Source organism: Anas acuta, chromosome 4, assembly GCF_963932015.1.
Source record: "Anas acuta chromosome 4, bAnaAcu1.1, whole genome shotgun sequence".
Classification (NCBI taxonomy): Eukaryota; Metazoa; Chordata; class Aves; order Anseriformes; family Anatidae; genus Anas; species Anas acuta.
This window is the reverse complement of record NC_088982.1, coordinates 30,986,948-31,008,786: the sequence shown is the minus strand read 5'-3', so window position 1 is coordinate 31,008,786 and position 21,839 is coordinate 30,986,948. Positions and strand designations below refer to the sequence as shown.

Genomic DNA, 21,839 nt, shown 5'->3' with positions numbered 1-21,839 from the left:
AAGCTGGCCACCAACCAAGCTGCAAGCTGAAACCAGCTGAAATAGCTGTAGCAGTTTCAAGTCAGCCCAGGCTGACTGCAGACATGTGTTGTTTGATCTGCTCAAAGTACTCTCTCTACCAGACCACAGCTTCAGAACTGCTTCTTACTACTTCCCATAGACCTTAAGACAGCTGAAAAAGCAAAGAAGCTGATGAGGCCTGGAGAAAAGGTTGATTCTCTAAAACTGTTAAGCAGCAAACCTGAGTTACAAAGCACCTAGATACTCACCAATGCTTATGTGTGACCTCTCACGATACAAAAGGTCTGGCATTAGCAGCTAAAATAGCAGCTTTTGGGAGAGACCTTCATCCCCTAGTGGTTTTTGCATTACAGGAAGAACAGAATATACAGACCCATCCTTTACTGTAAGCCAGTGTCTGAAGATACAAGTGCTTACTGGAATACAGTTTCAGAACTTAACCATTTAATAGAAGATCAGTTAGTGAGAGCACGTAACACTAAGGATCTTATCAAGCATATTTACATTGTGCAACTTGTGTCAAAAAGCTCTAAAGCTGAGGAGTGTTTAGGCAGCTACTCAGCAAGCCAGGTTTTTCTCCCTCCATAGTCGTGTTATTTCCAGGGACCTTATTTAAATGTAGAAGGGAAATAAGATGTATGTATGTTTTTCAGCAGAGTTTAGGGTATCGAAGAGTTCCACTAAGACAAACCTTACAGTGCACATGAAAAGACTAATGAAGGGCTCTGTGCCAACCAAGACAGACATTACACTGCAGAAGTTACTGAGATGCTGTACTTTCATTAAGGGACTCATTATGTGAACATCACAACTCACTTGCCATGTAGTAGCACAGTGAGATTTCATTATTTCAGACAAACCACATCAGATTAATCTCAGCTTCAGGAAATGTGACTAACCTGACCTTAGGAAACAAATGTTACTTTTCCTCATTATAAACCAAACATTGCCACAGTAGGGGCTATAGTAATTATCTGAAAGGTGTAAATTCTGTACACTTACATCAATCATAATCAGACAAGACCAACAGGATCTCTACAAAGCAGGCTAAATGAACAGGAACAGCAGAAACCCATTGTGAACAAATTTAATTAAAAACAAACAAACAAAAAAACCCATGCTCCAACCCAACAGAGATGGAAGGAAACAAAGGGAACTATCAGATGGGGACATGAATTCCAGAACATCCCCCAGCAGCAGGAAGCCAAGCTGTAGATTGCCACGTAGGTAACTGCACAGAGCACCTCTGGCCCAAGCAGCCCCATCAGGCAGGCCCTCAAAAGCTCGAGTCATTAGCCTGGAAGTTTTATCTCCAGCCTGCCAGCAATTCCCTCCTGTATACAAAATTCGAGTTACCTGCATTTCTGCCAGGTTTAAGCAGAACAAGTCTGGTGTCCTTGTCCTAACAATCCCACTGTGGGACATTGCCACCTTGTGGGTCCTGCTAGTACGGAACAAGAAGCTGAAGGAAGAAGACAAAATTCCCTAACAGTCCAGGTATAATGGTAAATCCCAGTACAGAAGTTTTCGTTCATACGTTTAATAAATCAAACAGCATTTCTGAAAGAAAAGCCATAGATAGGATCCAAGTAAAAATCAGACCAGATGAACCCTTTTAACCAGAGCACCCAGAAACTGACAAAAAGTGATCCAGAACTTCCACTCCTAGACCAGCTTCCTAAGCAGAACCCAGCAGCTGATCTTCCAAAACAAACAGGTATCACTCAGACCAAGCAACAAGTTATTCTCATGCTCTGCAACATTTTTCTCCTGACCAAATACCTGAAAGTGCATGGTTAAGTGGGAGCCTAGTGTTTTTATGGGTGGAGAAGGTAGCATTTTATTTAGTAAGTTAATACAACAGGTTAATTGCCCTTCTATGCTTCAGTTATCAGCATCATTAGCACATAACTTAATAGCCAAGTAAACTGGCCAAAACAAAAGCATTCTTCAAAGAAGTCCTTGGAACTTCAGAGATATGTTGTCTGTCCTGTTGGGACTTCATTCTCCTTGCAAAATTAAACTGTATTTGCTTTAAGAAAAGTCACAAACAATTTCATACTTTTTTTCCCCCACAAATGAGGACTGGGCCCTTATTTACCTTGAAGAACTGAAGAGATCTCAAATACATTCTAAGCTGTATTCTTTTCCTTTTAATTCTTTTCCATTTACCAGAAATGACAAGTGTCATCTCATCTTTTTGTAATACACCACCCAAGGACACTGAGTGCCACATACATTTAATCAAAGGCATTATCCCCAGTGATCACTAGAGCTAAATGAACAGGTTAACAAAAACCTAGAGAACTGAAATTAGAAGTGATTAAGTTAACAACACTCAAGTTCTCTTCCCTGTTTCTGTCATTCAGCTTTTAGTCCCCTCATTATAAAGCTGTCATTACTTTCACTAGTCTGCCAGTCACTGAACACCCTCCTAGGGCGTAAAAAACTCAGGATTCAATGGCAGCCCTTCATCATGCAGAAATGACACCACGCAGTTGCATTTCCACCTGCAATTAATTTAGAAATGTATTTGGATTTTTTTTTAAAATGTCAGGGAATATTAATGGCATTTTACTGACTAAAAGCAGCAGCCCTATTAGCTTTAGGTTTTGCTTCTGATTTACCCTTCTTTTATTCTCTCACCACTGGAAACCACCACCTCTGTCTCAGATTCCTAGCTACTTCAGAACACCTACCTGCCTCCTATCCCCATAATGCAAAGGAATAGGGATTTCTATGAAGAGAATCCTTATTTTTTCCCCTTATAATAATCCCAATGAAAACAACAAGAACATTATCTGGCCACACTATCTTGTTCTATACCTCTGAGTCAGAAAAGACAGCTAACTGCATGCATTTTTCCCATATCTTTGTGTTTCAGGCCTAACATGGGTCTAGTTCCTTGCTTGGGGACTGACACAACTGCAGAGAGTCAGAAATTCCCATTTACCACAGCTTGCACCAAACTTCTGTAGCACCAAACTCCTAATAGTACAAGCTGCTCTTCATAGCAAGCAGCAATCCTACGCTGAGACAACCTGCCAATAACTTTTTGTACAACAGCACCATCTGGATACTCCTACCAGAAACAGGCTTGTTATTTAACTCATTTATCTTTCACGGGAGGATGCTTTGTACAGTCATCATTGCGCTAACTATTCAGCATGAGTTGTGAATTAAAAAAAAACACATCCCACAAGGCCAAATTATGAGGTAGACTGTTTTCTACTTATTTACACTGCTTGAGCATCTCACTTGGAAAGCTAAGATAACGTGGGATCCTTCCCCCATCCCACCACCTAAGGTGCTGTGCCTCCTCCACTTTTCAACTCTACCACTCAGTCATGCAAAGGGTTTGGTGCAAAAAGACAGAAATCTGCTCTACAGCCATGCAGAACTGCAGACCTACTTGTTTCAGGTAGCTGCTCAAGTGCACAGCTTGACCATGTTGCTAAATGAACTCCTGTTTTTGGGCTGGGACTCCCATCCGTTCTCACCAGTTTTTGTCACTAGCTGCTTGGGGTTTGGAGCTATCTGTACAATTCCAGTAAAGCCATTTTATTATTTTCCTGCTCTACTTAAGTTTTAAATGGATGTATTTAAACACACAACGATCATATAGAATTTGCATGCTACTTCATTGGAGACAGGAAAAATCTGCCAAAGATTTCACTGGATCAGGAAATTTGTTTGAATTCGTGTGCACTCCGATGGATCCCTTACATTATCACAAAAGCAGAGGTAGTATTTGTCTTTGCTTCACTCTCCCCATTTTTCTCCTCCAATATACCAATGAATAATGCTGATGGGTAGCCAAGGGCTGACACAGTACAAGTGAACCAGCCTGTGCCTTAACAAAACCTTGCAGCACTACCAGCAACTGCTATCTCCAGCCACCTTTCATGCCAGCAGTAGCAGCAGGCTACGGTGCAAGGAGAAGCTGCCACTGATCAGTCTCCCCAAAGCCTGCCAGCCCGGCTTTAAGTTGCAGGGGAGAGTTAGAGAAATCAAGAGGAAGAAAGGATTGAGCAAGCCTGTGATGACAGCTTCTGTCAAGTAGTTTTAGTCTGGAGAGGTTCCCAGCATGTTTACAATATTCATCAGGTTCTTTTGAAAGAAGGTGTCCACAGCGGGAGCTACGCTGTAATCAGGATGGCCAGAGCTGTGCAGACGCACAGATGGGATGCCTCCAAAGCCTGCTACTTCCATAGCAGCCTAAAAACCCCCCGGTTTCAGGCTGCTAACCCCGTGTTAGATACCATCCACTGTGAGAGCAGTGTAATCTCTTCAAATTAACATTCACAATGACACCTTGCCCACAAAAGGGGCACAACTGTGGGTAGAATGGCAGACCACAGAGAGCAGGCAAAGCATCACAGAGCCCATCCCTTCTAGGTCACTGGTCCAAACACACAGCAGATTACAAGGGCACAAAACATGACCATCTGCTGTGTCTCTGGCATGCTGCACAGAGTAAGCTTTGTGATCTTAAGCCAGGTCTCAGTAAACAAGCATTCACAAAGACACCAGCATTAATTATATACAATCCCGTACATATCACAAGTGCTCAGCACTGCTGCCAAGTCCCACGTTAGCAGCCACAGCAGGTGCACCCACTGCTTCTGGTGGCCAGCTCTGCAGCCGGAGCTGAGCTTTCAGACCTACCTCGGGACCAAGGTGCCCAGCACACCACAAGTCTGGGTCAAAGCGCCAGCGCAGAGCAGTGAAAAAGGCGGCGTGCCAGCACAGCATTCATCTCTGCCCATTGCCTGTATACTTCTCATCTTTGAGTCAGCTATGGACAAGAAGCACAAAACAAGACCAAGAACAAGCAGCCAGGAGCCTGCCTCAAGCCCACTGCACTTTGGTAGCAGAAGGCGCTGAATGGCAGCTGCACAAGGAAAGCTGATGCCACAAGCAGGGGAACAGGAAGCACTGCAGGCATTTTCATGTCACAAGAGGGAAGAAAGCATGGATGTCTGGAAAGCAGTGGAAGATAACACATTTAACAAAATATTCATCCCTGTGGGATGTATCTCCATTCCTGCAGTGTTTCCAAAACACAAGACAATCAACAGTTGTTTTTTTTTTTTTTTTTTTTCAGACAACGAAGTATGAAATTATGCCTGATTTCTACAGAGTAAGAAATTGGAGAGATGCTGCTCTTCGGGTGTTAAACTCTGCCTCTGCAGCAAAGTCTGGCACCTTTGATAGCTATGAGCAAGATACAAGTAACAATGCATTATTAAATATGGACTGACATTCCCATTAGAGGATCCCTTTTAGCAGGAAAAAAAAAAAAATCAAATACTCCAAAATCCACAGTATGGCTATGTCAGCACACTTTCTTAGCCCCCAATGACATAAATTCACCTTACGAGTTGGAACCTGATTATTAGGTACCACTGCAACAGGGCAAAGACCAAAAGGCTAATAGAGAACTTCAAACTACATGTCAATCTAAAATACATTTCTAGCTCTTATGGCCAGTGAGGGTTTGTGGTCTCTAAAAACACACAAGATTTACTACCACTCATCAGGAAAGATCATGAAAACACCGCCATCATCAGAATAGACAAAAGTGTTTCTTGCAGCTGGTCATTCTGCTGTGAGCATCCAGAAGTAACACACAAGTGAAGCAACCCTCATGACGAAACACAAGAAACAGACAAGGAGACAGTCCCATTCTAAACTGTAATTACGGCACAACAAATGGCATATTTTTATACACCAGGAGCTTAATTAAGGAAGAAATATAGTACAATAGTAAACTACACAATTTGATCATTATTACACACAAAAAAAACCACAGCTAAACAATTTCTCATCAGCCCTCCAAGTTAGAGGGACAGTTTTGCACCAAAAAAAAAAAAAAAAAAAGGCAGAAAAAAACAGCCCTAGGTTCTTCCATGAGGGGTACCAGATTAAAGGGGGAAGTGAAAGAAAAACTTGGCAACACTTCAAGGAAAGTAGACACCCGACACTACCACAGGCTATATTACTAGAGCCCTTTGGAAAGAGATTGCTAAGCATGAAAATGAAGTTTAGACAATCCAGAGTACAGCAGCACACCAAGCTAGGTCCTCAGTACTGAGATGTCAGGTTACTGTCCAACAAATATTCTGGTATGATAAATATGAAGGCCAGGGAATTCCAACAGGATTAGGAAATCCCAACCTAGCTCCTCCTCCAAAAAAATCTTTGTGAACTACTGCTCTATCCAAGTCTTCAGTCAGTACCTTCCCCTGCCTGGTCTAGGGCTTTCCACCACTCATCCACACGACAATCATCAAAACAATCCTGATGAAGGGGCCCAGCTTCAAGCTTTAACATCCCACAGAACTGTAGTACCAGGCTGGCCCACGCTTTGCATGCCTCCCTAAGCACTATTTTCACTGCATTTTAATCACATTTGGATTTATCCTTACTGCTTTGTCTGTGGTCCCCAGCAGAGCACTGCAATACTAACTTTTACATGGGGGCATCACAAGTCAAACACACTGGCAAACCTCAGATCTTCAAGCTTTTTGAAGTAACAGCTGAATTCCAGGCTGCTTCAGGAAACTACATCCACCATATAACCTTTTTGCTCATTAGAGACAAGACAGCAACTGTAACTACTCCTCGTGTTCTTTTCAGTTTCATCTTAGTGGCTTTTTTTTTTTTTACTTGCATTTTTAAGTGTGAGGAGGTATAAAAATATTATTTTCCACAGTTTGGGAAATAGCACTGGAGCAAAACAAGTGTTTATTGCTAAAGGGATCTTTCAAAGTTGCTTAAAAGCTATTATATTCAAAACAATACATTTTAACTACTCTTAAGTTTCATCCTGATTGTGCTCTTTTTGCTGTACTCAAAGATGAATCCTGCCTAATACAAGCTCCATCTTTTTAATACCATCTCGTTTGCAGGTCTGTGTAAACAATTCTATGATAGGGCTCTAGGAACAAGGCTCATTATTTGGTGTGTGCCCTGTTTGATTCTGAAATGCCACGGAAAAACACTTAGCAGTACCTGATTTTACAGCCATTTTGAAGCAGACTAGGACATGACTTTACAACCTGCAGCAGCATTCGGCTGGTTAAGCACTAATCCAACATTCTTTGGCTATGTCTCCATGACATCGATTTCAAATGGATCCATGTTCTGCTTTCATGCTTTTAGAGTTGAACAGAACTTTCCTCACAGATTTAAACAGCACAGCTGAGGCATCACCTTCAGCTTATAGATAATTTAAATCCAACACAGGAAGTGAAGCCAACAGAAGTGGATTTCCTTTATTTTGCAGAGTTTTGAGAAGGAAAGCAGCTGTGGCAACTTGCCCAACAAAGTGTTGGTACTAAATTAGATCAGTTGATCAAAAAAAAATTTGAGCACTCAAGTAGGATCGAGTCCTAGCTGTGTTGATAGCCCTCCCCTCCTCTGCAAGATTCACAACTCATCCATAACATGCCACATATGCCTCCCTCAAAATGCAGTTGAAAACCGAGCCCTCCCCTTGGCGGGCTCGTACAGGACTGGCACACAGGGCCTAAGTTTCCATTTTAAATGCTAGAGCAAGGCCTAAATGCAGAGCATAGAGGGTTAAGAGAGAAACAAGAATTTCAGTTCCAAAAGGAACTTTAAGCCGTCTCAGGGAAACAACACTGACAAAGGGCAACTACTAAAGAACTGAAGCCAGGAGAACAGGAAACAAAAGGTTTTCCTTTGCATATTTCCAAAACATGCAAGGCCGAATTAAACTCTAATTACAGCCTGATGGCAGAAAACAAGCCTCTGCAGCATGTACCAGGGCTTACTAAACAGAATGAGCCAGGGGCTTAACACATTGTATAACACTCCTGCCATAGCTTTACAAACATCTCTTGCAGCATGATTTTACTCCAGCATTGATCACTTCCTTTAAAGTATATTGCCCGTTTTTCTTAAGGAAATCCTACAGCACATGAATTGCAATAAACTCAAACACATCTTCTAGAATCCACAAAAAGACAGCTCGAATTATAAATGTCTCTACCCTACAGGATTGCTATCACTAAAAATGCTAAGAGATTTAACACCAAGGCAGACAATCTTCAGAAACATATAATTCTCATATTAATGTCTTAGCAGTAATGCCTGACAATTTTTACATTTATTACTCAAGTTAAAGAAGGTCCTTTTTAAGCTGTTTTATATTGTTATCACAAACATCCACAGAAAAACAAACTATACGAAGTTCCAAAATGTGTTACATATTAGGAAAACACACCAGCTTCAAGGCTACAGGACAGGACAGAGATGTTATTTCCTGGCTCCTCTGATAGAAAAAAAAAAAAAAAGGAGATATTATGCTTAGTCAAATTATGACGCCAAATTTCACTGGTCCTGCCAAATTTCACATCTTAGTAGCAGAAGTTAGCCTTGCTAATGTTACTGAAACTAAGGATCACAAGTCCTAAGTAGCTAGTGTAAGAAGAGTAACAGTGGTAACAGGTTTCTGGAACCATCTGATATCCTGGCCATCCTTCTTGCTCCCCAGGAAATAAATGCAGAGAAGGGGGAAGATACATACAACTTATAACCGTGACAGGACCAGTTACAGACAGCTGAGCTTTATAATGAAGTCCAAGTGCTTTTTCCTAAAGAATATACAGGGAGAAAACACGGACAGAAATCATCTTTGCTCCTGCTGATTTTGGAAACTCAAGTCAATGGGGGCTGACTAAGAACTGCAGCATTCAGACCCCATGCTGTGCATCCCCCAGCAGAAGGCTCAGCTGCTGGTATTGTGATCCTCATTACAATGCAATTCATCACAGTCAGCAGATAATCCTCTGGGGTTCAGTTTGCTAAACCACACAGCACTAAGATGAACTCCTATTCTGCAAGGTTCATCAACACATAAGCAATCATGACATTAAATACTGGTGTAAGGAACACAGGAAGTGCTTGTCAGGGAAGGCAAAGCACTTCAGTATCTCAGCAGTCCACACAAGTCAGTGCATTCTGGCTAGCACCCCCAGCAAACCTGAGCATGCTGTTGTTGCAGCTATATACGTTATCTGTCAACAGGCAGATGGAGACAGACAAAACTCATGTGTTGTTCTCCTTTGCCCCTTCCATGTAGTTATGTCTTAGTGAACATGCTGACACAATATTAGACGTGAACTTTTACTTACTATTTTGAGTACAAAAATGCAGCATCATAATTATTTTCACTTATCCCATGTCTGGTTGTTCCTGTCTTCGTTCTCAAACTTACTTGTGTTTCCCAATCATCAACAGGAATCCTCAGCTTGAAAATCATCTATTGATCTCACCCCCACCCCTTTCATAGAATCATAGAAACACAAGGTTGGAAAGGACCTACAAGAATATCACCCAACTTGGTGTCTTCTGCAAATTTACCGAGGGTACACTCAAACCCCTCACCCAGGTCATCAATAAAGATACTAAACAAGATAGGCCCCAGTACCAGCCCCTGGGGGACAGCACTTGTAACGGGATGCCAGCTGGACTTAACTCTATTAACCACTACCTGCTGGGCATGGCCCTCCAGCCAGTTCTTTACTCAGAGAAGAACATACCTGTGCAGGCCATGGGCAGCCAGTTTCCCCAGGTATCCAAGCAGAAGAAGGAATTTCTTGAAGGGATGAAGGATTGTGAAGGATTGTGAAAGGACTGTTAATAGTGTACTTGGAATGCATTACCAAGTTTTATTTTGCAATTACATGATTAAGATGCATGAAATGTGTATGTCCCTTCATAAAATAAATGACTTTATACTAGCTCACCTATTTTCCTGTGTTTTTCACTCCACAGCTGCTTCTTGAGATAGAGCTGTGGCTGGAAACAAAGCCTGAAAAACTGCCACCTGCTACTGCTCGGGGTAATCTGAAGAGAGTCTACTCACTGAGTGATGCCCTGGGCTTCTTCAGGCTCAGAATGCACACAGGTTTACCTCTCAAATCAAACTTGCTTCCAAGCCTCTGAAAAAAACACTTGGTGACTTGTGTCCTTTTTAAGGTTTTTTTCCTGTGAGGGGAGAAGGGGCAAATAAATTGCTTGATACCATGGACAAGTCTTGTTTCTGCACCCAGTTGATCTACCTGCCCTGACAGTGTATGTCCTCAGAACATTTCTTAGGCCCCTCTGTACTAATGAAGAACTTCACAATACAGTGTTTCTGTAAAACTCCATTTTCCTTTGGAGAAAAATTCACACCTGCATTTGGGTTACTCTTCTCATTCCTTTCCCATTACTTGTTTTTTAACCTCTGCTTCTCCACTTCAATCTGATCAAACAGACTATTTCAACGTCTGCCCTTGATGGCTTCTCTGTCATCAAATATACCTCGGCTAAATAATTTTTGTCAAACGTCTTGTCTTTCAGTAGCGAATCATGCTCAGACACGAGCAATGATGTGGTACATTTAATACCGGGAGCTTTTTGGAGAGACTGTGGCCTTCTCAGCAGTGCCACCTACCTACCAATAAGCAAAGTGTTAACATGATCCCAAACCACACCGCCCTGGGCAGGACTTGCTTTCTATTCTGAATAACACTAAGCCGTTTACTCCCACATGCTGCGATTGAATGCACTAGACCTTCCTTCACAATGCGATCCGCAACCAGTCATTAAACTATTGGACATTAGTCTTGAACCATAACATTAGCCATTCCAAGTTCTTTCACACACTTCTAAGGCAGCCAACCTACAGAAGCTCCAGCTTTTCTCTCAAACCAGACTCTACTTGACATTTCTCCCAAAGACAACACGTTTTTAACTCCACTCCGGTCTTCCCATGCTCAACATCACATTTCCCAGCACCACTGGAACATGCTGCACTGGTGACAACTCCATGATTTCTTCAATATTGCAGAATGAAAAAAAAGCCCTAGGTAATGCAAAACTAAATTCATGCCTTCCTGTAGAAAATAAAGGCAGTTTTCTCATTGCTTTGGTTGAAAAAAAAAAAAAAAAAAAAAAAAAAAAAAAAAAAAAAAAAAAAAAGTCAAGTTCAACTAGAAGACAAAAACATGAAAATCAACCCACACAAATCCAAGTAATCCAGAAACTGCAATTTCTGGAAGTCACTAATTAGGAAGAAGTTCAGAAGAGTAAGCCTGATGCATAAAATATAAACATTTGAAAAAAAAAAAAAAGGCAATATGAACTCTGTGACACGTGCAAGAACTACCAAAGCCATGTCCTACAAAGGTACTAGAAAGCAGAGACAAAACCAGCAACAGCCTCGAGCTGACAGAAGCACTATAAAACCTGCCTGTCGTTACAGCCTGTTGTGCAGACTGGCAGAGAACAGTCAAACTCTGTAGCATAGAAGAGTTATCTATATTAGTAGTGAAATACATCAAATAAGAGACCTGATAGTTATAAAGAAGGAATGCATTTAGATCCTTTTCTTGCAAACCAAAAAAATAATCTTCCAAAGCCACAGTTATTGACTCAAGCAAGATGATGGCCAAGAACAATCCTTATATGAAGAAACTCTCCCCCAGATATGTAAGTATGTAGACCAACGGCACAGAAGGCTTCTTACAGTCCTGTGACAATCGTGTCTACATCACATAAAAGAACACTGTTGGAACTCCTTTCCTCTTTTTTCTTTTTTTCTCCTCTTGTAATTAACCTCTACATACGTTTAAAAGATTCAACCTGAAATCTTTCAGAAATACAAATCCAAGCGGTTTTCCCTGCAATTGGCATTACTTTAAGTAAAGCCTTACATCAAGTCAAAGATCAAGCTAGCCCATTTAATATTAAAAAAAAAGACCCAGAAGCAATACAGGATTGTTTCCATAGGGTGCTAAGCCACGGCACAGCAACCCTTTTTACTGAAGCTGGATACATGCTCACAATGGCTAGGGTGATCCAAAACCAAATTTTTTTCCTCAGGTGAATTCTGTTCCAAATACCTAATCCATAATGGTTCCTTCTGCCCCTTTTAACTTTCCATCCCTCCTGATGTGTATTAAAAGCAATGTACTAAAAGTTCAAGTAAAAGTAACATTAAGCTATCTGGACAGCTTGGCAGCAACATTTCCCATAATCATCTGTGCTCAAAGTCAGAACAGGGAGCAACATGCCAAAAACTTTACCCCAGAAACTGAAGGCAAAATGAAATGGTGTTCATCTCTGTTTCAATCACAGGTTTTCAAGTTCCCTGCCGCATTACACTACTTACTTGCAGAGGCTGCTTGGTCTTAGGAGCACCCAGGCACATACATGTAGTTGCCATTGTTTTCTTAATATATTAAAAAGATGCGCACAATGGAAGGTTAGCTTACCTGTTTGTGGGCAGTTAAGGGCTTCTCCTTGGCCAATGTCCTGAAAAGCACAGTCTGAAAAATAAAGGACATAAGATCCATTAGTCTGGACAACTACTGTTGTATTTTCTGGAGAATGAACAAAACACCTTTCTTTTAACAAAACGGCTCTAAACATTGAAACAAATCACTACTGTACAGTAAAACAGTTTCCCTTGGTATAAAGTCATGCATGCTACCCTTAGGTTCTTCTAGTCCTTTGGCTAGGTGACATGGAATAAAAAAGTTTCTCTTGCGTGAAGTTGTGCAACATATGCTGTAATGTATACAGTTGTTTTACATGATACAATATTCCGGGCTTGAAGTTCTGTAAAAGAGCATACTCAAAGTTCCAGTAGGAGTTAACCACAAGTAGGAAGACCCAATGGAACCCTAAGTAGTCTTTTTTTCCCCCAACCCCCCAGTAATCACAGTATCAATGCACAAAAGCACTTAAAGTACAGTCCAGCAAAACTTTTACAAATCAAATGTGAATGTTGTCCCTTGCACAACTCTCCGCAGTGGTCAGTTTCAGCTGTTCTGGTAAGTTTTCCCTCCTACTGTAACAGACAAGGCATTCCTGGAGGGGTGTTAGGCTCAAAGAGACACTCCTAAGTGAGAGGTCAGTCAGAAAACACCCGTGCTCTATGTGTCACCCTCCATCCACTTGCAGAAGGGCCATTAACTTTCAACAAACCACCGATACCTTTGACAAGAAATCTGTGTTCACATACCAGGACCTCATTTTATCTCCTTGTCAGTATGAATCTGCACAACACAGCAAGCACTTCGGCATCTCAGCACATGATGCACAATATTCCTAAAGTACTAACAATGACCGTAACCTGGTGCCCACCAACTTGGGTTTGTGCACAGCAATGCTTTCAATAACATCCTCAACTTCTAAACAGAACGTTACATCAAGAATGAGCACTGACCTGCTAGAAATACATTAGTTCTTTTCCTTCATCAAGCCCTACTCAAGTCTCTAATCAGTTTTATTTCCAGAACAGTTATCAACACCAACCCAGCAATAAAATATACAGAAATAATCTAAAATACTAACCCAAATGTAGCTGATAATTTGTATTTTCCCGTGCCCCAGTGAAGAGACTGTTAACTGTGCCAGCAGGATCAACCCTCCAGTCTAATGACCATCATCTGCATCCTATTTAGATAATGAAGGTTTGCAGCACAATTAATGGAAAAGCTGTTGGGATAAAATGCAAAACAGGGCAAAGAAAACTACTTATCCTCATTTAATGCAAAGTGTAGCTAATAGCTCACCCAATAAAGACATAATATTTGCCTGTGAGACGACCTAAAAACTTAAGAGTTCAAGGCAAAATTAGGCTCTCAAACTGGAATCAGTTGATACATTTTTTTTCCTTAAACATGTTCAGCATTTCAACTCTAGGCAAGCATTTCCTCAAAAAGGCTGGAGAAATGAGCACTAAACATTTTCAGCCTACTGTATGCCCAAAGGCTGCTCAGCATATTAGTCAAGCACGGAAGGTAATAATCCTCAGTGCTTGTTCACAGTAGTTTCACCCACATTGACGGGAACTGGTGCATTGAGACATTTTCTGCCACTGAAGCTGAATCCCCTGTGTGATGCAGCACACAGCACGAAGCAGAGATGTTCTGTTACAGAACACCTGAAGCTAGACAACTCAGACTTCGTGTAACTGAAATTCACACATGTGATCCAAAGCATTCTCAGATAAACATTAAGAAGCCAACAGAAAAATAACAAACATTTATAAAAATAGGTTCCAAAACTTAGAATGAGTTTTTTGGCTAAGAAAAACAAACATTATGTTTCATATATTACTGGGGTTTCTTCTACTGAAGTTCACAGGAGCAGAAAGATACATACTTCTGTCTGTTAAGTGACAGGGTTAGAACCCTAAGACTGTATCCAGCCTCAGAGGAAGCCCTGAAGGTTTCATCTGAAAATACTCTTAGCAAGACAAGTCAAAGGGGAGGGAATTTCCCATGGAAGTCCAAATACATATACTGAACAAATTAGTGACCTTTTAAATCTTTTACTTGTGAATATGAGTTTAAAAGGAAAAGTAGTTCAACAAGTCTTCTCTTCCATTGTTTCTCATCCTAAAAATCAAAACTTTTACCCTCCATAGTAACTGCAATATATCAGACAACTGGGCTTACTCTTGTAAAAACAAGATCTAGCACTACATAACTACTGGGTCAAGCACGGCCATGAAGCTGAAATACATTTTTGCATCCTAAATGCTACCTCATTCTCCACAAAACACATTGTCCCAAAGGACAATCAGTGACATCTTTCCAGCACAGCCACACCTTCACTTGACCTGAATTTCCTCAGCCTTGGACTTAACCTCTTATCTTCTTCCTGCCTGAAGAAAAAGATTCCTTACCTTTCAAAATGGCAGGACTGCTTCCCTGCTGCTGTTAGTCAACCATCAACCGGAAAGCTTCTAGGACTAGACAAAACCTCATCACCACCAGGCCTGGGTTTTATTTAAGAAACTAGCCTACCAGCTAAGAATCAGCCCCTCCCCGATTCCAGCTGTTCATGTCAGGAAAGGACTCTCTACCAGGTTATAGCACAATCAACCCTCACACACAGGCATGAGCAACAAGACTGAGTACCACAAAAACGCCTGAAGTCTCAGATTCCCAAGAGCCCACGGTTTCCCCATTTATAACATCCCCACATCCACACTAATTTCTTATGGAAAGCAGGCAGGTGGCTCAGGTCGTGAGAAATCACAGGTGTGTTACCCTTGAGATTTGGAGAAGAAATTTATGATTAACTCAAACAAAATGTTTCAGTGGATTGATATAAGCATCCTATAATGCCCTTCAGTTGCCACTTGCAAAACCAACCCAATTCTACTCACCAGGAAGCCATCTTCAGTGTTTGAGCATACTCAGTTAAGAACCTCTCAAAGGGCTCAAAGACATTCAGATGTTAGGCTGTCACCTGCTAGGGAAAACACCTGAAGGTGACAGGAGCTGCAGGTCTCGGCACTTTCAAAATCAGCCTCTTTTGTGTAGCCACCTGTCCTCATTGCACACAAGAAGTCATGTTCAAGTTCTTCCAACTACATTTTCATTTTTATTGCATCAGTTAGATTACATTCAGCAACAGTGCTAATTATACAGAAGTCTTTGTAGTGAGTTTTTCTTCTCTGAATTCACATTATCCTTTTTCTCTCCCGCTAATAGCTCCTCTGCTCTGCCTGAGGTTTAGCGTGGGCTATTGGAATATGTGAGGGAGCCTCAGAACCTGTTTTAACTAGCAACTTGAATACATGCAGTGTATTTATGACCCAAGTCAAACACAAGAAAAAGCAATCGCACCACACTATCCTGTTAGTTACAGCAATAAAAGCAGTTAATTAGCATTAACTCATTTAGTCACCGAGAATCTTCTTAGCGACTTGGGTTCAGTTTTCAGCTCATAGGAAGAACCCAAATTTGATATACACTTTCTCACACATCAGAAAAGCAGAGGCCCTCATTAAAGCATTTTGCTTGGATTAAAAACCACCTTAGCCTGATCTCTGCTACCCATTTCTGTATGAGTAGAAAAACCAATTTCATTTCATCTCAACCTCTCAGCAGTTCTGCCCTTTATCTGTATCTGTTTTTCCCAATTTACTACACTCAAAGAAACTGGCACTGCGCAGAACCTAACATAAATGTGTTTTTAAGCCCAAGACAATTCCTGCTGTTGCAGCTACAGCTACCCAGAAATTCAGCCAAACAGCTTGAGCTACCCTGTTAACAAACAGATGAATGTTCCTGCCAGGTTAAAAGGTTTCAACACATGACTCACAAGGCAAGGTTAACAAATGTATTTTTTCCTAATACGTGTTTCAAGTGCAGAACGGTAATTGCACGAAAACAGCTACACACTATGTATGAAGTGGTATAATTGCTCATAAGTCACAACAAGACATTAACACCTGAGAACATGAAGAAAGGAAAATCTCTTCATTGGCTGCATAGCTTGTCACAACCAGTTGGGCTGCCTAATTGTACAGCAGGGTTGCACTCAGAGGCGTATGTCAAGCTCACAGATCAGTTCTCATTCTGTACTGCATTTCCAGAGTTAACAATTAAGAAAAATATAAATAGGGAGAAAGGAACAGGAGGTACCCTGTAACCACTGGGGGAAAAAAAAAAAAAAAAAAAAAGAAAAAAAGCACGTGAATTCAAAGTGTAATTTTTAGGGCTAAAATTCCAGAAAAAAAAAAGTTTTATCCTTTATCGCCAGTTTAATGAGGCTTTCACTGTTGCGTTGAACAAATTGTCATGATAGAAGTACTGAATTAAGATTTTCACTGCGATAATTTTCACTTCCAAGAGCATCAGTACTTTAAACCATAATGGACCTCCCGCCCACCCCATACTGAAATATAAAAAGGACCAAAAAATGGACAGGAAATTATCACTGAGCTGTTCGCAGCTGAGATAACTGCTAGTGTAATCACTTTTTTCAGTTTACTTGAGTTCAAAGTCTTTTTTCCAGCAGATTTTCACCTGTCCCTTTAACCCCCATCCTTTCTTCTTCATCGGTTAATCCTCTGTGGCCAGTAGGTTCAGAAGCCTACCAGCCTACACTCATTGCCAACAGACTGCATTAAAAGCGTAATAGCGGCTGATGAAGTGAACACAAGGGGCAAGTTCAGAGATGCAGAGAGTCATTACCATAATCACCAGCTATTACACATCTTTTAAACCAAAGCAGAATAGTAATGATTGCCCCAAGTAACTATCTGATGGGTTCTTAAAACCTAAGCTCTGATGCTGGCGAAACAGCCCTCATTTGCTACCAGAGCTGCTGTGACAGCTTGACAAGAAATCAATAGCTACACTGCCCACTGGAAAAAAAGAGGAAAACCTGACAAGTTTGTCCCACAGCTAGGGCACTGATGGATAGATCCTTACGCTACTTACCCCCACCTGCTACAAAACACCATTTCTGTTTCAAGACTCCCACGGGCCTTCTCCATCAAGGCCTAAGGACAGGGAACGCTTCAGTGCTGCAGCTGACAGCTCCACTCCGTCCTCCACCAGTGGCATCAGTAGACATCACATGTGGGGTCTAAGCATAAGCTGCTCCAGGAGCACCAGCATGATCCCCCAGGTTTCTTCAAAGGCTACACCCAAATAATGCTCAGGAAACAGGCTGGCAATAAAGAGTGGTTGCTTTTGATGCATTCACCAGGAGATGCAAAATAAGGTGGCTCGCAGCAAACCTATTCACTGAAGAGTACCTTATTAGAGCTTGCAAATTAACTAAGATCCAGCTCATTAGAAAAATTACAGCTTTCATCAGAACACTTATCCTTTTCAGGAAGCAGTTCACTTAACTGGAGATACAGACAGATAAACATATTTAAGGGAAACCATTTAAATACTACCAAAATGCTCACGTAGGCAGTATTTCAAGGAGGCCTGTCTGAACCAAGCACATGTCTAAAGCAGTCTGAAAGGAGTCTCACCTCTTAATTGACAGTATATGCAATACTTAACTTTAAGCAACGAAATTGAATTGGGCTTTCCATCAACACTAGCAAAGTGTCCTTTGCTTGGAAAAAAAGCCTTACTTCTGGCCAAGCAGTGTTGATAAGGATTTAGAGGAACAATTTTTACCTAGGAGTAGAGGGAACAGCCCTGAAGGCTAAAAGGCTTTTACAAGTTCAAGCGTAGCTGGTACCTTCTTTCCCTACAGGATCTTGTATTTAGACTGCACAGGAAACACTCAAGACACCTGCCAACCTCTCACAAGGAAAGGAAGCTGATCTGTAACAAAATCTGTGAGAAAAACTGAGTGATATTTATAGCCTAACTCAAGTTTAGTGACCTTGCCTAAGCATTGTAACCTGTCCAAACCTGTACAGTATTCCAAGTTTTAGTCTTTCCAGAACCAAACATACAGGGACAGTTTTTCTGAAGATGCAACTCACTTCCAGTGCTTTCCCCATCTTTAAAGATCCCGGACTCCCACTTGTTAACTTGGCTGGTGAAAGTCAGTTCATTCACTTAGGACATGCTAATAACACTAAAAAAAATATCTGTTCAACTTTGTGCAGAAAACAACCTAGGAAACAAGTCTATTTACCGGACAGACCACATAACACACTTAAGCTTAGCATAAAAATTTATTCTGAATTATGACATAGCTCTGTAGGGTCCATCACACAACATTCATGTTTCCCCTACAGTAGTCACAGCTGGGTAAAGCAAGCACACACGACTGACAGCAGCAGTTCCAGCACCGAGCAAGCGAGGCCAGCCCAAGGTACGCTGGTGAACACAACTTCCTAACGATGGGATTTGCAGCACTTAAGATCCTTCAGCCTTGCATGCGATCATGCTCCACAGAGAACATTAACCACGTTATTTCAAGACAGATAACCACATTACTTCTCATGCATGGCAGCCAGACAGCCAACCATGCATGCAATCCCACTGAGAGACGCAGACAGCCTCCTAGCTCCTCTCTCAGAGGCCCAGTTCCCACAGCACAGCCCAAGGGGAAGAAACGCTGAGGGGCAGTTCATCTAGAGAACAGAGCACGCCTTCCAGAGTTGGTGCACATCACTGTTTCCATTAGAACAATCAGTGAGCTTTACTAATTCTATATGTGCTTGCTTGGAGACACTTAGCCAGTCATAATTACATAGGCATAATGAAAGCAGACCCCTAGAGGCCACACTACCTGCCAGCCATCTCTACACACAGATTTGTATGCCCCTTTTATCTTTAAAAGATAGTGGAAGCACATGGGGAAGAGCAGCTGCGGTGACAAAGTCTTCCCAGTAAGTTTTGACTGATGTCATTTTTCTATGATTTAAAGAACAAATCAAAGAGGACAAGGATTTTAGCTTCTGCTATCAAGTCTGTCAGAAGGCAGCTTAGTTTTCCAGCTGGAAAGCTTAAAGCACCTGGGCTAGCAAGGTAGGGCAAACACGCACCCTTTGTGTTCTGCCACTAGTTTCATCAGCCAGAAGCTTATTTCTTGAAGGGTTTGGCTTCTCTTCCTGGTTCAGGCTAAATAAGCTGCTTCCTGCACCCTTCACTGTTACCTCAAGCCCCCCTCCACTCTCCTGCACTCGGACTCCATCCTCTACATGCAGGGTACAAGGAGGTAGGTGTTCCTTTTCTCATACCAGGAGAAAACATCACTCCAGGGTCATGTTTCTCCTCCTAAGCAGGATATGAGCACACACACACACATTCCTTTTCTCACAACAAAACATCACATTTCTGCCCTATACCTCTGATTGGAGTTAAGATCTAGTTGGCCTAACACTACCCACTGCTATTAGCAGTAGAGCAAAGAAGAAATGTACGGTAGTGCCCGCATGACTGGCTATTTCACTGGTGAGCTGGCATCACTTGATACAACGGCTAATGCTGTACTGATGCAAAGGAAAAAAGGCAAAAGGTTACCAACTTCTCTGCCTTGTCAAGTTTACTTCCCCACAGCCTTTTCAACCAAGCCCTGCAGGCATGCTAGCATTATAAGCAAATAATGAAGCATCTGGGGAGTCTGCAGTGGGAGCACTCCAACAGCACAGCTCACTACCACAGCTCATTATATTTGCATGAGGCAGCAAAGCGTAAGAGGGACCAGCAAGTGCAGTGTTTGAAAAGAACAAAGGTAACAAGGTTAGTGGGCTAGGGAGCGAGGAAAACCCAGAATTAGCAGAAAGCTTAAGGAGACAGTACAGAAACAAAACAAAAAGGGTGATAGTAGGGAAAGCATCCTGAAATTTAACTTGAGAAACTCATCAGGATGGCAAGGAAAATACCAGGTGTCAGTAATAATTCACATTCTACCATTTCCTCCCCCCCCCCGATATCTACCTGACAGACTGCCAGCACTAACCATGTCTGACTCCAGCTGTTGTCCCTGGCACACTGACCACAGGCAGTCTCTTCCCCTGCACATGATCCTTAAAACCGTGAAGGGAAAACCCCAGGGAAGTGACAGCTTTTTAACCTCAGCTCGGTATTAGACCACTCAAAGATTTCAGTTTTATTAATTGTTGTTTGTAGGCAAGTGCAAAGAACTCCATGTGTGTCACTGGGGCACTTTTCAGCTGTGATTTTTGAGCAGCTTAAGGACAGGCTTGCACCTGCCACTCATCTCCTATCTTCAACCTTCCTGCTTGATACTGCACTCTAAACAGTTTTCCAGCCACCCATGTCAAAAGATAATTTCCTTGAAGTAGAAAGAAAATGAAAAAGCACATAAAATGGGAAAACATCAGTTCAGTTCTCCATCAACTCCCAGATTTACACATATCACCCAGTAATTACTAACTACAAGGGCCAAGTGTGAAAGCTCCATTTGCATACAGCCCCGCTCAGATTTGCGACTGTAGGCAAAATTGCCAATTATCCACAAAAAACATCAGTGCAAGGTCTCCTAAAAATGTAGCCCTAGGCCTGTTGGAAAAATCTCTTTCAATTCCTGCTCAAGTCATTGAGAATCCTTCCAGTGACCTTAAAGGCTCTGGAGTTTTGTGACTGCCTTGGCATTACAAATGCACGTTTCTTCCAGTGACCCAAGGTCTGACACTACCATCCTCATTTATCTGCAACCTCAGTGAGACCATTTAGTAAAACAAATGGTTGAGACTGGTCTAATGAAACAGATACAAAATTGTATAACATGAAATCAGATCTAGTCTTTTCAACACCAAACACCAAGTGGTTTTAGGGTGATGAACTATGTGATTTTCAAATGAAAACCACTTGAAAAAATAAGTTTAGATCAGCTTGTTACTGCATGATTTAAACCCAAAATATCATTACTGCTTAAATGATAACTTACTAATGCATGCATCCAGGTCAGTAGGCAGTCAGAGAAAGCATTAGGTCACTCAAGAATTCTCAGTTTTCTAGCATGGTCAGAACACAAAGGCACCCAAATGCTTTATAGGGGAAATAAAACAAATCAACTGTTTAAAAAAAGTTTGAGCATACCTTCTGCTTAGTGCTTTGCTTCACACCACCACGGGACTGTCTGGACTAGAAAAGAAGGAAAACAAATTCAGCGGGGAGAAAAAGAAAAGGTAAAAACATACCACAGAAAAATCATTTAAAGTACTCATGGCTGCTTTTCCAAGTTCTTATCAGAGTTATCTGTCACCATATCCTTTTCCTACACCCCATCCACACACCAGTCTGCAAGCAGCACTTAGTGCTCGATCCCAGCAGCCAGACCAAGCAGGACACAAGCCAGCAGGTCCCTGGGCACCTCTCCTGCATGGAGCAGGTCTGCAGTTGCAGAAACCACCAGAACTGCACTTGCTCCCAGCCTCAGCTACTGACTGGACACAACTGGAGCAGTGTGCAATGCTCCCTGCTTCTTGGGAACTACAGCGTCAAGGAAACAGGGTGTAAAGTCAAGTCTGTATCAAGTCAACTGTGGCTTTCATCCCTGCCCCTCTATCAGGAGCAGTGTAGATGAGAAGCCATCCTCCAAATACA

At 41.8% G+C, this 21,839-nt stretch overlaps 1 protein-coding gene across 1 annotated transcript in view; it reads right to left on the bottom strand.

The window, feature by feature from the left end:
- The window catches only part of RASGEF1B (RasGEF domain family member 1B), a 134,331-nt gene extending 112,954 nt beyond the window's left edge, over positions 1-21,377 (bottom strand). Inside the window, exons 1-2 of the mRNA XM_068680477.1 lie at positions 21,333-21,377; positions 12,315-12,368 (exon numbers count right to left, since the gene is read on the bottom strand). The gene's annotated coding sequence lies outside the window, so the exon portion shown is untranslated. The remainder of the gene's footprint in view (positions 1-12,314; positions 12,369-21,332) is intronic.
- Between the last annotated feature and the right edge of the window lie 462 nt (positions 21,378-21,839).